Source organism: Trachemys scripta, chromosome 7 (genome assembly GCF_013100865.1).
Source record: "Trachemys scripta elegans isolate TJP31775 chromosome 7, CAS_Tse_1.0, whole genome shotgun sequence".
Lineage (NCBI taxonomy): Eukaryota > Metazoa > Chordata > Testudines > Emydidae > Trachemys > Trachemys scripta.
In genome coordinates, this window is record NC_048304.1 from 45,831,058 (window position 1) to 45,848,087 (window position 17,030).

Below are 17,030 nucleotides of genomic sequence, written 5' to 3' on the forward strand. Positions count from 1 at the left end.
TAATTTTGGTTGCACACACACCCCCAACCCAGACAGGCTGGGTGGCCTGCTAAGGTTGGTCAGAGGTGGGGGTGGCACCCCCTCCCTGGACTCCAGCGTGTGGAGCTGGCTCGAGCCTCGCTGGCTCCTGCCCCCCCAAAATAGAAGTCAAACTACGCCTATGCCCCAGGCCCCTGCCCCGAGGCCCTCCCACCCCTGCTGACTCTGGAGTTTTTATAGTATGTTGGGGAGGTGGGGGGACTCAGAAAGAAAAAGGTTAAGAACCCCTGCTCTAAGTGTCCCTACACTCTGTTTGCCAGAAGCTGGGAGTGGACAACAGGGGATGAATCACATGATATTTGCCTGTTCTGTTCATTCTCTCTGAAGCACCTGGCATTGATCACTGTCAGAAGACAGGCTACTGGGCTAGATCAGCGTTTCTCAAATGTGGCTACTGTGGCCGCATGTGGCCACCAGAGGCTTTTCTTGTGGCCACGACAGCCTCCTGGGCAGTGGGGGGAGGGGCAAAGCAGTGGAGCCTCCCCAAGGGCCACCAGCAGGGGTTGGGCTCTGCCCCCTTCTGGAGCCATAAACGCCAGAGGAGCAGGCAGCCAGTGAGTTCCCCACCTTCCTGAGGGTGGTGAGGTGCAGGCTTCTGGATTTGGTCATGGGTCTTTGAATTCTGGCCTTGGACCCTGGTCCTCGGCTCACCTGCCCGTGGCCCCTGCTATCTCCCTACCCACCTCCCCATCCAGGGCTTAATTTGTCCACTGGTTTGCCAGGGCTGAGTAAGTCTGCTGTGGAAATTGATATGTGTATGTTTGTTAATATCACTTTTCACAGCAGACATTCTAGCTAGCTGGGAGGCTGTGAAAAGCGATATTACATACAAATATTACTTTTGGCAGCAGCAGACTTACTAGCTATCAAGCAAGTCTTTTTTTAAAAAGCAACCAAAAAGCAAAAGAAACAACAAAAAGAGACAAGAATGTGCAAAGCACCTTATTTGTGTTTCTATTCTGTTTAAGTCCAATAAAAAATAGAGACAACTGTACGTTATTTTTATTATTGAGTCTGCAAAAAAAAAAAAAAACACCTCCTACATAAATAAATTACACTGATTTGGACATGTATATGTGCATATTTATTTGTTTTTCCTAAAGTTAAGTAAGTATTTTAGGAAAAATTGTCAGAGCAGCCACCAGAAAGAGTTGGTGGCTGTACTCTGAGGCCACCAAAAATTTGTTGTGAGACCCCCTGAGCCAGATGGACCATTGGTCTGACCCAGTATGGCCGTTCTTATATTATAATAGGCTGAGGGTGAAATCCTGGCCCCACTGACGTCAATGAAGATTATTACATTGACTTGCACGAGGCCAGGCTTTCACCCTAAATGTTTAAAAGTATACAGGGGGTTAACAGACAAAAGGAAAATCACTGGTACAGTTTATAACAAAATAAAACACAAGAATGAATATTTTTGACAAGCGTGTGTATTAAATGTACATTATATCAAATACTACATTTATGGGGCTTCTGCCTCATTCAGTGAACAGAGTGGACAGTGCTCTGGGAATGAATAGTAATTAATGATGCTGCGGAAAAAATAATATGTGAACATGTAACTAAAAAGTGTATCATAATGCATACACATAAAGGGGGTGAATTAAGAATGCACTGGCATTTCCTAACATTTGAGTGCTTGACTTTGCAGTTTCAATGTTCTTTTAACATAGTTTTTTTAAATGTAATTTTGTAGATTTTTTAAAAAAGTATACTGGAAAAAATACAAAAGAAATTCCACTATGTGGAAACACATTGACTCCCACATGGTCCATCAGCAAGGTTAGAACCTTTAAGTCCACAGCACAGACCTCTGCCACTTGAGATAATAGAGTAACTGTTAGCAATAGTAGGTTGTCATAATTTAAAGGGGCTAGCCACTAGTGGAAGATGAGGCATTTTGCTAGTGGATTTCACAGCTATTTGCTAACACCACAGGAATGTTGAAACTCAGCAATCCTGGGTTCTATTCCAGGTCCTGAGGGGAGTGTACTGTACCCCCCTCCCCAGCCTGACTCCTTCTGTCCCTGGCACATCTATAGCTTTTCCTCATCCCAGTCTCCCCTGATTCCCTTGGCTCCTTGTCACAGTCCCAGCCTCACCACCAACTACTCCTTAGCTCCTTGTTCCACTCTCAGTCCCCATACCTCATCTCCATATCCCATCCTCCCACCCAAAGTTCCACATCCCAGTCCCTGACTCTGCTTCCTCATCACAGTCCTCCCCACCCTTTGGATCCCCGCAAGCTTGGATATTCACTCCTATGCATTTCAGTCTTGCAGCATCCTCATTCTCCTCGTCATGGCCAGGGCACCCACATTAGGACTATTGGCAGCACAGAAGAGACAGACTCCCTGCTCTCCACCTCCATGCGCAGAGCCACAGTGGCCCTTTTGTTCTGCCCAGCTGCCATTACAGGGAAAGTCCTGCTCATCCTCTGAAGCCTACGGCTGGAACATGCTCAGTGCAGATTGAATCTTTGGAGAATTTAGAGCCAACTTTGGAGGCTCCAATGAGCACTTGTAAACTAAAACTTTTCAGATATTTATAACTTGACCATTTTGGGCAGATTTTGATGGGGATGCAAAAGACACATTCTTGACACCAAGGTACCCCAGGTGCCAAATTACAAGTCCCTGTTCCAAAGCATGAGGCAATAGAACATTTCAATTAAACGGTTGTACAAATTTTTAACTGTGGCAATGTATTTTCCCCTATCCTTGGTCTCAGAAATGGCTGAACTATAAGTGTGCTGAAATAAAAAAAAAATCAACATCTGGCATGGAAAAATTCAGTTACATTTTGACAAAATTATAAGCAACTGAAAACATGGTCTTACAAGTCAGAGAACTATCTTAACTATAGGTAGCAACTACCCATGCCATCTATAATTTGTGTGTGTGTATCTGGATCTGCTGCTTATGTTGGAATTGGAGAGCTAGATACTGTACCTATCTCATGCACCAATCATTGCCTTCTGCACTTTATGTCTGGAGACCACCTCTCCTGTTGAGGCAAGGGACTTTTTTTATGGTCTGCTCTTGGAGGGTGAAGAGCATTTCTAGAGGACTTCATTGCAAACTGGTTGCTTCTGATCAACCATTATATTGATGGACTGGTGTAGTACTCTTTCTTTTGTTTTTCATCATCAATTAGGTGGCTCCCTGTCATCCTCTTCCTTTGTTTCATTGTCACATGTCTTCTTGGCTTTTTGATGATGTGCAATAGATGAAACAAGGGCAAACTGCTGGAACCTATGGTGGATATTCAGGGCTGAAGGTAACTGACTACACATAAAGAATTCTTAAGATTTTATTAGAAGATTCTGTTCAAGAAAAAAGGTTTTTTCCCCTTTAATATAGCATATGCAATATCTTGGACAGTAGATTCCCCCTCCCTCCACCCCGTTTTTGCCCCCAGGGATTGATTCAAGCATCTCCCGTCATGAAGAAATTTGTTATTTTTGTAGGGAAATAATTCTAATTTTGACTGAGCTGTCTGCATCCATGGCAGCCGAGCAGCATATTGAGGTGACTGCTTGAGTTTGCACCAGTGTTGCTCACTGAGTTTCTGAATGTTCTGGGAGAAATTAATTCTGCATCTCATATTTTGAGCCCATCTACCCCTGGGCTGGAGAAAATGATCAGGATTTGTTAGCTAGTGGAGATTGTCAACAACCCCTTTAAGGAGGGCAGAGTACTGAGCTCTCTTAAGAACATGTATGTATGAGCTTTTCTCAAGAAAACATCACTTCATGACTATAGTTTGGCCAACTATAGACCAATATTTAATCTTATACTTTTGATTAAGAACATAGAACGAAGGCAATTATGGTGAGACAATTCTGAGTATCTAGATGTGTTAGATGGCCTTGTCAATCTAGTTTTATATTAAATTTTAGCACTGAGACAGCACTCATTGATTATCTCATCCTGGTGATAGATAAAGATGAGATGTCCATGCTATTATTGTTAGGTCAATCAGCTACCTTTGATAATGTTTTTCGTGTGCCTTTGATCCTGTTGGTCACAATGTGTTGACTCACTTGTAGAGCTGAGCAGGAGTAGAAGGGATTGTCTTCTAGAGGCTTCATCTTTTTCTCTCAGATTCCAAAGGATAGTTTAAGGTAATTGCTGCTGTGTCCTGTGGGTTCTTTTGTGTTATGTTCCACAAGGTTTTACTTATCTTCCCTATTGTAAACATGGGATCATTAGGAAGGTTACTGAGGAGGCACAGACTGAGGTTCTTTTGATATGATAATATCACTGTATGGTATCTTTCCATTTCAACTGACTCTAAGGGTGCAGCTGAGTTTCTTCCTCAGTGTCTGTTGATGATTGGGGCATGGATGAGAGCAAACTGGCTGAAGCTCAATCCAGAGAAGACTGAATGGTGTTGGCAGGTTGGGAGAAAAAAAAATAGGAGATACGGTAAAGGTTAGATTGGCTCTTCTTACTGAAGATGTGTGACCAATTTTTCAGTCAAGCTTTCAATTTGTGGGTCTTATTAAATCTCACATCTGTAGCAGGATGGTCATAAAGCAGCACGGTAAGATGTGTTTTTTTCCCCTATCTGCATCTGGTCAAGTATTTTACTCTTTTTTCTTTGATACAGACCTTATTACTGCCATCCAAGATTCTTTCACTTCAAGATTAAACTATTCTAATGTCGTTTATATGGACTACACCTTAAATCAGCTCTGGAAACTGAAGGTGGTATAAAAGGCAGTGGTCTACTTGTTGAGTATCTAGTTCTGAGCACGATACTACTGCCCAGCAACCTCTGTTAGCTAGCTACTAGGATTCCAGGTGGGGCTTACATTTTTCTTACTTTCTTCATTTTAAATTACAAACTTAGTGTTATTTCTATTACATTTTTGTGTGTTCATATCAGATATGTATTGTCTGCTTTTATTTTGATAAGTACTTATCTCTGCACCTATTTAAAAAAATGAAGAGGCTTTTAAATTTAAACCCAGGGTCTTTTTGCTTGTCACATTTTGTGTCTAAAATGTCTCATAAAATCTGTGACTAATACTATAAATATAACAACTCTGATTGAATACAGTAGGTCACTGGTAACAGCACAACAAAGAAGGAGCAGTGTGCAAACATTACATCATCATAATATAAATGTCACAGTTCTTCATATAGGATAATTTACTAGAGCACACCAGCACCATGGATAGCTCCTTGCCATTTATTCTATCACTTTGAAGACAGTGGGTGAAGTATGGTGTATTTTGGAGGGATTTGTGCAAGCAACATAGCTTTGTTCTGATCTATTGTATGTCTTACAAAATGGATGGTGCCCAAACATTTACTGCACCAGCTAGGGTAAGGAAGAATTCTTCTAAAAATAACTACCATGGAATATTTAATTTGATAGTAAGGGTGCTGTGACTAACCCGTGGAACAGAGAGGCTGTGAGATAAGTGACAGCACAATAATAGGAAGGTATTTTTGTTTGACCTTTAAACTAATGCAAAATGAAATAAATTTGAGGCATCCCTGTTGTACAGCTGAACATTAATAAAGGTATATAATAAATGTTATTCTACAGCCACTAGTTCCAGGAGGTGTATTGGTTCACTGTAGGGAAAAACCCCTAACATTCAGTTTTCCGTGAAACAAAGCAATAGCATTAGAGAACGCACTTTTAGAAATGAATTACTCTGTGTTAAATTGTAGACAGTTATGCTAGAAATGGCCTAAGTGACTACTAGTGTCAATTAAGACAAGCTCTGGAATGTTAACCTGGTTGCATTTTCAGATGTAATGAAACCAGCTCTCAAAGGCTTGATTCAAATGGAACAAAATTAATGGAATGAAAGGAAATATATCCTTTCAAGAAGATAAATAAGTACATGGTAAGAAGTAAACCAGATCAAAAAAAGATTTCTGAACCCTGCCACTTGAAAGAAACTAAATGCTAACAGTTTGCAATGATCACTCCAGAATGCAGAAAATCCCTCATATCCTAAAACATTACAAGAAATAAAAAGAAAATAGTATCCATTTGTCAGAAAATTGCTAATTAATCTTTTATGATTTCTTTTATCATCACCAAGCAATCTGCTGCAGTAAGAACTCTACAGTTCCTATCAGAGGAAAAGCAAAAATAAGGCCAGAGTAGCATTTCCCAGAATTTCTCCATTATTTATGGAACACACATGAAAATTCAGAGGAATCTTCTTTGGTAGTAATTGGAGAACAAAATATTCTAAATTTCTTAGTATCATAAAAAATGTATTTGTTTAGTGTAATCTTTGATATTTTTCAAATCAACGTCTAAAAGACCAAAGAATCCTAGGCTATACTATGAATTTATTATACTTGCATTTGATTATGTTCTCTCTGTATTAAAGCATTAAACTGAAATAATTTTAAATTTGTAATTTAATGTAATGCTCACAAAAGTGAAGAGTGGATAGCCCTCATTTGATCCAGACATAGGAGAAGCAAGCATCATGCAAACTTTGCATGAACAGCTGTGCCAAGGCACCCCAAGCTTGATCCATAACAGCTCTTCCTATCTGAGTCCTGATCCTCTCTCATTTTAATTTATTTTCATTAGAGATAAATTTTATTACATGACAAAAACAACATTGCAAATATAGTACATTAATTTTTTGATATATGAATATAGTTATCTTAGTTTTATTATTTTTTTAAATTCATCTTCTAATGTAGTGTTGAAATTCAACTATATAATGCTTTCCCAAAAATTAAAACAACAACAACAAAAAAAAAACCAACAACAGAACACTCAGATATTTTAAACCTCAGTTGGAACCATTTTTATTCTGACCCTCACTTGGTATAAAAGTGAGAATTATGTTGCTAGATGAATATTGGTATTTTTGCAAAATGATTATTTTAATCTAGGTATTTTGGGGATTTCTGAGAGCCCCTCTTCTTTTTCATTTGGGTGAAACATGGTAAGTTTGAGCTATTTCCAGCTGTATTCCCCCCCCCCTTGAATCATGGGACTAGGGCGCTCCCACATAAAGCCCCTGATCAGAAGATGCATATGATGGTAGAGTCACATGACTTCTATAAGAGGTGGCTGCCTTTCTCACTTTAAGAGACCAGGGTTGGGATGTAAGTGTGAATAGGGGTCAACTTTATCACTGTGCCACAGTGCCAGTTAGATTTTAAGCTGAAATCTAATAAACTAGATCTGCCAATTTGATAAGTATTATAACCAATATTTGAATGGAATTTAATTAGGATAATTTATTTTTATTGAGTCCAGAGAGTGCTAGCTTATTAATTTTAGCACTAGATTCTTTTCAGGTCTACTTTTACCTTGGACAGTATTTCTCAGATCAAGACATTTGGTTATTCTTAATTAATCAACAACTTACTAACTCACCCAGAACAATCAACAGTTCATCAATCAAATGTAGATACAACCAACTTTCTAGGTATGTACTGAACAGAAAATATACATGCAATCTTGTAAGCAATTAACACAGGTCAGTGCTGGGGCCCAGCAGCTACACCAAGGAACACTACAAATCGCCAAGATTTCTTATAACATTTACTTATAATCTTCAGATATCAATTCTTTAGTAGCTCTAATACATTTATTACTCTTCCAGTAATTCTCCAATGAGAAAGGATGCATATGTCTATTTTAATGGCATGTTACGAAAGGAAGTAGTTTAAAATATCAAGAGAAATTGCTTAAAGTCTCTCTTTATTGGCTAAGTCTCTCTTAGGCCAATTTGCTTGGGTGTATAAAGAAGAAACATGCATTAGTTGGTTAAAACCCAAAGTATGGTTATTTGAGGTCTCACTTGAAAGAGTAGATTCAACAAGATAACTCTTAGTTATTTATATTAAAAAACACGAAGCAAAATACAATCTCTGAAATGAAATTTCTCTGCTGCTTCTTCTGTCTTATTAACCCTGGAAGAGGGGAGAGCTATCCATGAGGCTGGTCTAAGTGTCTGATAGCACTTCTGGATTCTGAAGCTTATTTGTGTGTTCAGTTAACTCTTTTCTTAGTATTGTACCCTGGAGGAGGGGAGAACCATGGGGGTTCAGCTAGTTCTGGGGTCCCACATGGTGACCTCAGTTTTACATACCTTGCTTGAGAGTTTGTCAGAGTGGGGCCACCTTCTTGTTTTTATCAGACACTTATCAACTCAGTGCTCAGATTTCCTCTCTCTCTCTTTCTCTGCTACTCTTGTTGATATACAACAAATTTCTTCAATCCTTTTCTTAGTCAGGGATTTTTTATGTTTGTTTAATTTCAACGATTGTATTTCAGTAATAGCCCTGGACTATGAACTGGAATATCACTTTTTAAGCAATTTTTTTCAATATTTCCCAGTTATACCCCGGTTATATGCTTATATCTTTCAACATTCCTTTTTCCTTCTTGTGCTGTACCATTCATTCCACTTCTGTAGTGCATTAATCATGTAGAATTAAAACAAAAATCCCTTAAATTTCCTCTCAATTTAGTTGACGTAGTCTGTGCATTGTTTGGTTATGTTTCTTACCTTTCTTTTCACATGGTTAGGGCTTAAATAGAACATGAGACATTATTGACATACATAGATATTGTTTATCTGATTCATAAGGCAGAGAAATTTACAGCTTCTAATTTGGGGTGAAAGACATATTGAAGGAACAAAACAGATTATTCACATATGGAAAGATGGTGCTTTTGATTCAGAAAACAAACACATGTAGCTTCACATTTGTGGTGAAAGCTAGTTGGTTTGGACTTCTTAATTTTCCAGTTCCCACAGTAAGTTATTTCTAGTTGGTTTAACTCCTACAGTTTCTTTACTCATATCTGATGCTTGGTTAACACATACACTCTGCACAGGAAAAAAGGGCAGTTATTGTTGTCTGTCACCCTGTAGCTAGACCAAGCAAGAGATGGAATTTTCATCCACGAGTAAATTATGAGTCTTTGGTCTGAGACTCCCTATCAAGCTTTCCCTTCCTGGGGAATGTGTACTTCAACTTCAGTTTAATTGATATTCTCCAGACAAGATGACCACCTGTTGGACGTGAATATTGGTTCCCAATGCCTTTAGCTCCAACAAGAAGCTAGTTTTGGATAATGCATAAGGGTGTGTGGTTGTAATGTTAGCTTACACAGATAGATGGTTTCCTGATGAAAAGGGGCAGAAAGAAAACTATAGCTGTTAATCTTTTCAGGGCATATTTGACATCTATATTTCTTACGGAAGGAAAGGTCAGGGAAAAGGCTTGTCTGTGAAGGGCTTAGCCAGAAGAGGCCTAGGAAGATATGTGTAGAGGAGCTGAAGGAAGTCCTGTGGTAAAGACCTAAGATAAAAGGCAACCTAAGCAATGTCAGAAGTACTTCTGATAGAACAATGACGTGGATGAGCGTAGAGCAGATGGCTATTTCACTAGTTAGGGCCTTAGAGGGAGGGTCCAAGCTACCTTGTATCTTTTCGCAGTGTCCACTATAAGAGATGAGTAGATAACTCTCTTACCAAAGGTGATGGATTGATTGCAGTCCTAGGGTGAAGTCTGTGAGGAGGACCTGTAGTAAGAGGAGAAAGACTACTGTGTATCGATTCAGTAAGAGCTGAGGAATTCTTTTTAAACATGGGGGGAAAGGGCTAAAGCAGGGGTTCTCAAACTGGGGATCGGGACCCCTCAGGGGGTCATGAGGTTATTACATGACGGGGTCACAAGCTGTCAGCCTCCACCCCAAATCCCACTTTGCCTCCAGCATTTATGATGGTGTTAAATATATAAAAAGGTGTTTTTAATTTATAAGGGGGGTCACACTCAGAGACTTGCTATATGAAAGAGGTCACCAGAACAAAAGTTTGAGAACCACTGGGCTAAAGTATTACTTCAGCACAGGGAAGGGTTATGGGGAGTAACATTCCCTGAAGGGGGAGGGATAGCTCAGTGGTTTGAGCATTGGCCTGCTAAACCCAAGGTTGTGAGCTCAATCCTTGAGGGGGGCTGGTTAGGGATCTGGGGCAAAATCAGTACTTGGTCCTGCTAGTGAAGGCAGGGAACTGGACTCGATAACCTTTTGGGGTCCCTTCCAGTTCTAGGAGATAGGATATCTCCATATATTATTATTATTAGAAGCTGGGACAGTGGCCTAGCCATTGAAACAAGGTTAATAGATTCCAAGGCCAGAAAGGACCATTGTGATCATCTAGTCTGACCTCCTGTATAACACATACCATAGAACTCCCCCAGAATAATTCCTATAACATTTCATTCAGAAAAACATACAATCTGATTTAAAAATGCTCAGTGATGGAGAATCCACAACAACATGTGGCAAGTTGTTCCAATGGTTAATTACCCTTACAGTTAAAAATGTATGCCTTAGTTCATCTGAGTTTGTCTAGCTTCAACTTGAAGAGCCTCTGCATTTAGAGGCCATGGGGAAAACCTATGTCACAAAAGGGAGAATACTTTGGGCATGAAGATGACCATTGTGACTGTGAAAAAGAGTGGACTTGTTTGGTTTATTTACTTAGATCCTTTAATTTCCCCTGGAAGGGGAAATTTATGATTTAGCTGGAGAACCAAGTTGCCTCAACAGATCAGACCAGCCTACCAACAGGGAGAGACTGTACTTGAAGGGAAACAGAGATGCAGAGTGTGGGAAACTGAGGCATGGACAACTAGCTTATCCCATTCTGGGATCTGAATTATAGGGGAGAAACAAAATCCACCCCTTGTTTACTATGTTAGCAGGGGGTAGGCCAGTAGCAGCCTGTCTTGAACACAGACTTTAATCACTGATGCCTCCATTTAGTATCACCACCAACCCTAAGGACTGAAGGGACAGAGGAGAAAGACAAAAGTATATGTGCCCTTCCCAGGCATATGGAAGTGGAAGGGGCAATAGTGATAAGTATCCCAAGATACCAGAGGACTGAGAGGATCAGGAGACAGCTGATTGTGGGATTGTGCAAGAATAGCTCAGTGCCAGCTGCCTGCACTGTCTGATCCCCACATGTCCTTTGTAGAGTACACCTCTACCTCAATATAATGCTGTCTTTGGGAGCCAAAAAATCTTACCGCGTTATAGGTGAAACTGCGTTATATTGAACTTGCTTTGATCCACCTGAGTATGCAGCGTCCCCCCTCCCAGAGCACTGCTTTACCGCATTATATCCGAATTCGTGTTATATCGGGTCATGTTATATCGAAGTAGCGGTGTATCTGAAGTGACCATTCAGCTCTGTCTTCCTTCTGGCTCTTTGATCTACATACAGGAGGACATTTTTTCAAGTCTTTCCTTTCCCAGCCTCCTATCCTATTCATGTGTATACTATGAAAAAGCAATATGCTGTAAAACGTGCTAACTAATGCATTTTAACTAAAACAACGTTCAACATGATTTGACACTATGTATAGACAGGGACAGTTGTGTTTAAAATAGTTAAGATCCTAGGTTAAACATGACCAATGAACATTTTAAACACAACTATATCTGTCTACCATTGTCATGTTTAATATTGTGTTTGTTAAACATTTTTTTTCTAACGTGTTTTTCCAGTGTAAATAGGCATCAGTGTGGGGGATTTGGCATTCCTTCTTTAGTTTGTGAGACAGAGGTCTGAGGAAAGAGACTTGCAATGCTGCTTCCTAGACAATGACAGCTCAAAGGGTCACTGTGAGGGGAGATAAGGTTGATGATCTGCCAGTACAGCCAGTCTCTGGAACCCATGAAGCCCACCCTCAACCATTTAGATTTAGGGGCGCTAGATATTTAAGGAAAATCTTATCTTTCATTTTGATTTCTAAAATAAATTTCCAGAATCTTTCCTTGCCAAGACCCTCTAAAACATAAAGATCTACATTGACATTAGAGATGGAATGAACAAACAGCTGGGCTCCAATTCTGCAACAGGAGATTGGAAATGCATGCAATCCTTATATAAAACAAATCATACATTTGGGGTGTATAAAAGCATCATTGTGCTATACCTATGCATAGTGGTGTGATAGCATAATTAGACAGTCAATTACATTTGGAGGGATGAGAGGAGGCACAACATTGTTCTGCAGGCCTGCCCAACAGTGCTAAAGTTGGATCTATTTGCAAGGCTACTATATGTTGTTCTGGGCTTCCTTTGTTGCATATGGCTGACCCTAAGCTCCTTCTTCCTCCCCAGTGGACTAGCTCCTGTGGCTCTTTCACAGGACAAGATATATATTTACTCATTCAGTTTGTTAATGCACATCAATGAAACAGGAGTAAATACATCTGATAACTTTAAATTATGTAAAATTGCATTCCATCTACTGTACTGTAGAGGATAGTGATTTGTTAATTAGGATATCTGCCCCTCATGTCACTCTTTGGGAAGTACAAATAAGATAACTGTATCTGAGGAGATAATTGGGGATTAAATATCTAATCTGTAGAATGTTGCAAATAAATCTTAAAATGTTTCAATATTTAAAGAATGACTGGAACTGCTGATACCACCGTTTTATATAATGGTCAAATATACAAATGACCAATCTGTCTTTAAAACAAAATATTTTGGTCCTCTGAAGGCTTTGTCTGTCCCCACTTCTAATTACTAGCCCCACCATCTCTTTAGAGTTTGTTTTAATCTAATCTTGTGTGGTGTTATACACCCTCAGTCTGTATTGTCTTCAATGGGTGAGGGTGCTCAGAAGCGCCCTGCATATAGCATCATCATCCTGTTGAGTTCTTCCTCGAAGAGGAGCACTAGGGCTGTGAGGAGAAGCATTTGTTACCTCTGTAAAGAACAGGGCAGCTAGGAGAGGGCTAGGAAGAATTCCTGAGAGCAGAGGGTAGAGAGATGGCCATAGCAGAGGGATTGTCTCTTGTCTTTAGAAAGTTTAGGATCAGTAAAATGTCTAATATTTAAAATTCAGCTGGTACAGATAAAAGTAAGAGATTAAGTGTTATATTACGAATGTTAAAGTGAATAGAAAAATCCTAAAAGCTAGTAGCATCCTATCTGTAACAACAGAAATCTCAAGATTTCTCAATTTTTGTTACTACTAAAAGCTACTCTTGTACGTTATGATAGTTCTTAGGAAGATAAACAACAAAACGAATGCAAAATATGTATGCTTACATTTATGTGTAGAGTAAGGTATGATAAAATAACTGTAGTTTTCTAAATCAAGAACGTAAGAACACATGCCTGCCTATTGGCCTTTGTATTTGTACTCTTATAAAATGTTGTCAGTACATCATCAATGTTGAAAATTTAGTTGCACAAAAGTCAGAAAATTTATAATGAAGGTTTCCACGGCAACCTCAGCTCAGTAGCTCAATTCAGCAACCTTTAGTATTTCATTACATAATCGCAGAACACATATTTAGTAAAACAAAATGTTATTACAAAAGTACTATGTAACCATAAAATTGTATATAACGCATCTTATTGACAGATTTTCTGGAAGAGCTGTACAAAAAGAGCAGTTCGCTTCAATTATATTAGGGACAGTACGTATTGAAAAAAATAGCTAAATTATCAGGATATTGAAGTGATAAATCCAATACCAAACTTACTGAAATCTTAGGAAACATCTAGAATGACACATCCTTCAACTTCTAAGGCTCTGTGAAGAATTCATATCTGATCCCTTGACATCAGAGGTTAAGTAGAAGTCATAGGTGAAGTCTAACACTTATACAAATGATAGATAACTGCTTTTCCAATGATCTGGATAAACACCAGTTACTTCTAGTTAGAAACTTGTCAAACTGTTCATAATCTCCACATTATAGGATTACATAACTTTCAGAAGAGTGTCACATTAGCTAGTGTTAGATGAATATATTGTGAAAGCTACTATTGTAATACATATGTAAATTTCCAATTCTAATGCAACTACGATATCAGGCTTAATGGTGCAACACCATGTTTATTTTTTTAAAGAAAAACAGACTGGAGAAATAATGATTTTCAATAAATACTCATCAAACAATGCAAAAATTACAGTAAAATCTGCCTTAGAGACCCCCGTCACGACCGACTACTTGCAGAGGCCACAGAACACGGTTGCTCTCTGATCTGTAAACCTTTGAAGAGAGACCACTTCTGCTAACTCCCATGCGTAAAACTCTTGGCAGGTTTTACTGTACTTGGAAAACTTTCCACTAGCCCCTGGGCTAAAAATCTTTGAAGTTCTAGCCTGAAAGGTCTCTTATTGAGAATAGGAGTGCAAAACGGAAATACTATTTCAATTTGTAAAGCCACTGAATAGGGTGGAATATCAATGTTAAAGTTCAATTATCAGAGGGGTAGCCGTGTTAGTCTGGATCTCTAAAAGCAGCAAAGAGTCCAGAGGCACCTTATAGACTAACAGACGTATTGGAGCATGAGCTTTCGTGGGTGAATACCCACTTCGTCGGATGCATGTAGTGGAAATTTCCAGAGGCAGGTATAAATATGCAAGCAAGAGTGAGTCAGGCTAGAGATAACGAGGTGGGTTCAATCAGGGGGGATGAGGCCCTCTTCTAGCAGTTGAGGTGTGAACACCAAGGGAGGAGAAACTGCTTTTGTAGTTGGCTAGCCATTCACAGTTTTTGTTTAATCCTGAGCTGATGGTGTCAAATTTGCAGATGAACTTTCTTTTTGAAGTCTGGTCCTGAAGTTTTTTTGCTGCAGGATGGCTACCTTTAAATCTGCTATTGGGTGGCCAGGCAGATTGAACTGTTCTCCTACAGGTTTTTGTATATTGCCATTCCTAATATCTGATTTGTGTCCATTTATCCTTTTACAGAGGGACTGTCCAGTTTGGCCGATGTACATAGCAGAGGGGCACTGCTGGCATAGAATGGCGTATATTACATTGGTGGACGTGCAGGTGAATGAACCGGTGATGGTGTGGCTGATCTGGTTAGGTCCTGTGATGGCGTCGCTGGTGTAGATATGTGGGCAAAGTGGGCATCGAGGTTTGTTGCATGGATTGGTTCCTGAGTTAGTTACTATGGTGCGGTGTGTAGTTACTGGTGAGAATATGCTTCAGGTTGGCAGGTTGTCTGTGGGCGAGGACTGGCCTGCCACCCAAGGCCTGTGAAAGTGAGGGATTGTTGTCGAGGATGGGTTGTAGATCAAAAGTTTGTATCAGGAGAATAATTACCCAAATTGTTAGGTTTTTTTCTCAATCCGTATTAGGCATTTGTACCAGGATTGAAGTACTGAATATGAATTTGAACTTAACTCCTATGATTCCTGCATGCTCAGAAAGTATGTTTTCTAGACCACAAATATTCATATGGTACTCCCTGTACCACACAAACGTTCTATAGTATATGACCTTAGTGGACTGAAATTCCTACAAGCCTGGAAGCAACAAGTTTGAATCCTAGTAGTCATCTTGGTTTTATTCTACTAAAGTAGATACATTGAATATGATGAAGTTTACTGTTAAGTTTTTCAGATGAGATATAAACAAAAATCTAAGATTCTGAATAACCCTCTTATTCCTTTAAGTAAGCATTTGTCCTTGTGTGTGTGGCCAAAATTCCCTTCATTGTGTGTTCTGTCTGCTGTTCGTTTGCCAGATACCTGCAATCGGAGGGAGCTTTTATTATGGATTTAGTTGGGGAAGCACTTTGAGATGCTTTAAGAAGAAATCAGAAATATAAATGTGAGTTAATAAGGCCATACAGTGTATGTGCCCATTAAAGTGTCATAAACTGAAGATTAGAGCAAGGGTTGGTTCATTACTTCACGGTTAGTTGAGGTACACACTTGTATACATCTTCTTCCAAATAGTACTGGTGGAAGAGATCAGGTTAACTACACAGCATGGACAACCGCAACACCATAGGCGTGCGCACACGGGGTGTGCCGGGTGTGTGCCCAGGCACACCCTAATGCCAGCGGGCTGGATTCGGCCCCTCAGAGCTTTGGATCCAGCCCGCGGGATTTGCCCCCCATGGTGCTGCAGGCCCCGCGCCGCTCTCAGAAGTGGCCGGCACAGCACCACGTCCCTGGGCCCCAGGGAGGGCAGAGGGCTCTGTGTGTTGCTCCAGGCACTGCCCTCCGCAGCTTCCATGGGGAACCGTGGCCATTGGGAGCTTCGGGGAAGGTACCTGGAGGCGTGGTAAGGGCAGCGCGCAGAGCCCAGTGCCCCTCCCCCCCCGGGGCCACACAGGGACGTGGTGAGCAGTGTGGCGTGGGGCCAGGGCAGGCAGGCAGACAGACAGGGAGCACGCCGCTGCAGGTAAGCAGCGCCAGGCCAGAGCCCAAACCCCTCCTGCACCCCACCCCCCAACTCCCTGCCCTGAGCCCCCTGCCTGCACCTCGCACCCCTCCTACACCCCAACTCCCTGTCCTTAGCCCCCTGCCACACACTTCCTGCACCCCAACTCCCTGCCCTAAGCCCCCTGCCTGCACCCCGCATCCCTCCTGCATCCCAACTCCCTGCCCTGAGCCCCCTGCCTGCACCTCACACCCCAAGCCCCTGCCCTGAGCCCCCTCCTGCACCCCGCCCCCCAACTCCCTGCCCTGAGCCCCCGACGCACCCCAACCCCCTGCCCTGAGTCCCCTGCTGCACCCTGCACCCCCATGCACTCCAACTTCCTGCCCTGAGCCCCCTGCTGCACCCTGCACCCCCATGCACTCCAACTCCCTGCCCTGAACCCCCTGTTGCACCCCACACCCCTCCTGTACCCCAACCCCCTGCCCTAAGCCCCCTGCCTGCACCTTGCACCCCAAACCCCTGCCACACCCCTCCTGCACTCCACACCCCAACCCCCTTCCCGGAGCCCCCTCATACACCCCGCACCCCTCTTGTGCCCCAATTGCTTGCTCTGAACCCCTTCCTGCACACCGCACCCCCTCCCACACCCCAACCTTTATGATGTTCACCTTTAAAAAAATAAAATAAAATAAAATTTCCTGGGTGCACACCCTAATGAAATGTGCTGTGCACGCCTATGCACAACACTTATTATCCAACAACAGCAGTATAATAGTGACTGACACACACATACACTGCTGTGGATTAAAC

At 41.2% G+C, this 17,030-nt stretch overlaps 1 long non-coding RNA gene across 2 annotated transcripts in view; it reads right to left on the reverse strand.

Moving 5' to 3' along the window:
• The window catches only part of LOC117880100, a 31,265-nt gene that overhangs the window by 13,705 nt on the left and 530 nt on the right, over positions 1–17,030 (reverse strand). The window contains exon 2 of one of the 2 annotated variants that reach the window (XR_004646475.1): positions 9,530–9,579. The exons of the other annotated variant lie outside the window; for it this stretch is intronic. This is a non-coding gene — a long non-coding RNA (uncharacterized LOC117880100). The remainder of the gene's footprint in view (positions 1–9,529; positions 9,580–17,030) is intronic. 2 annotated transcript variants of the gene reach the window in all.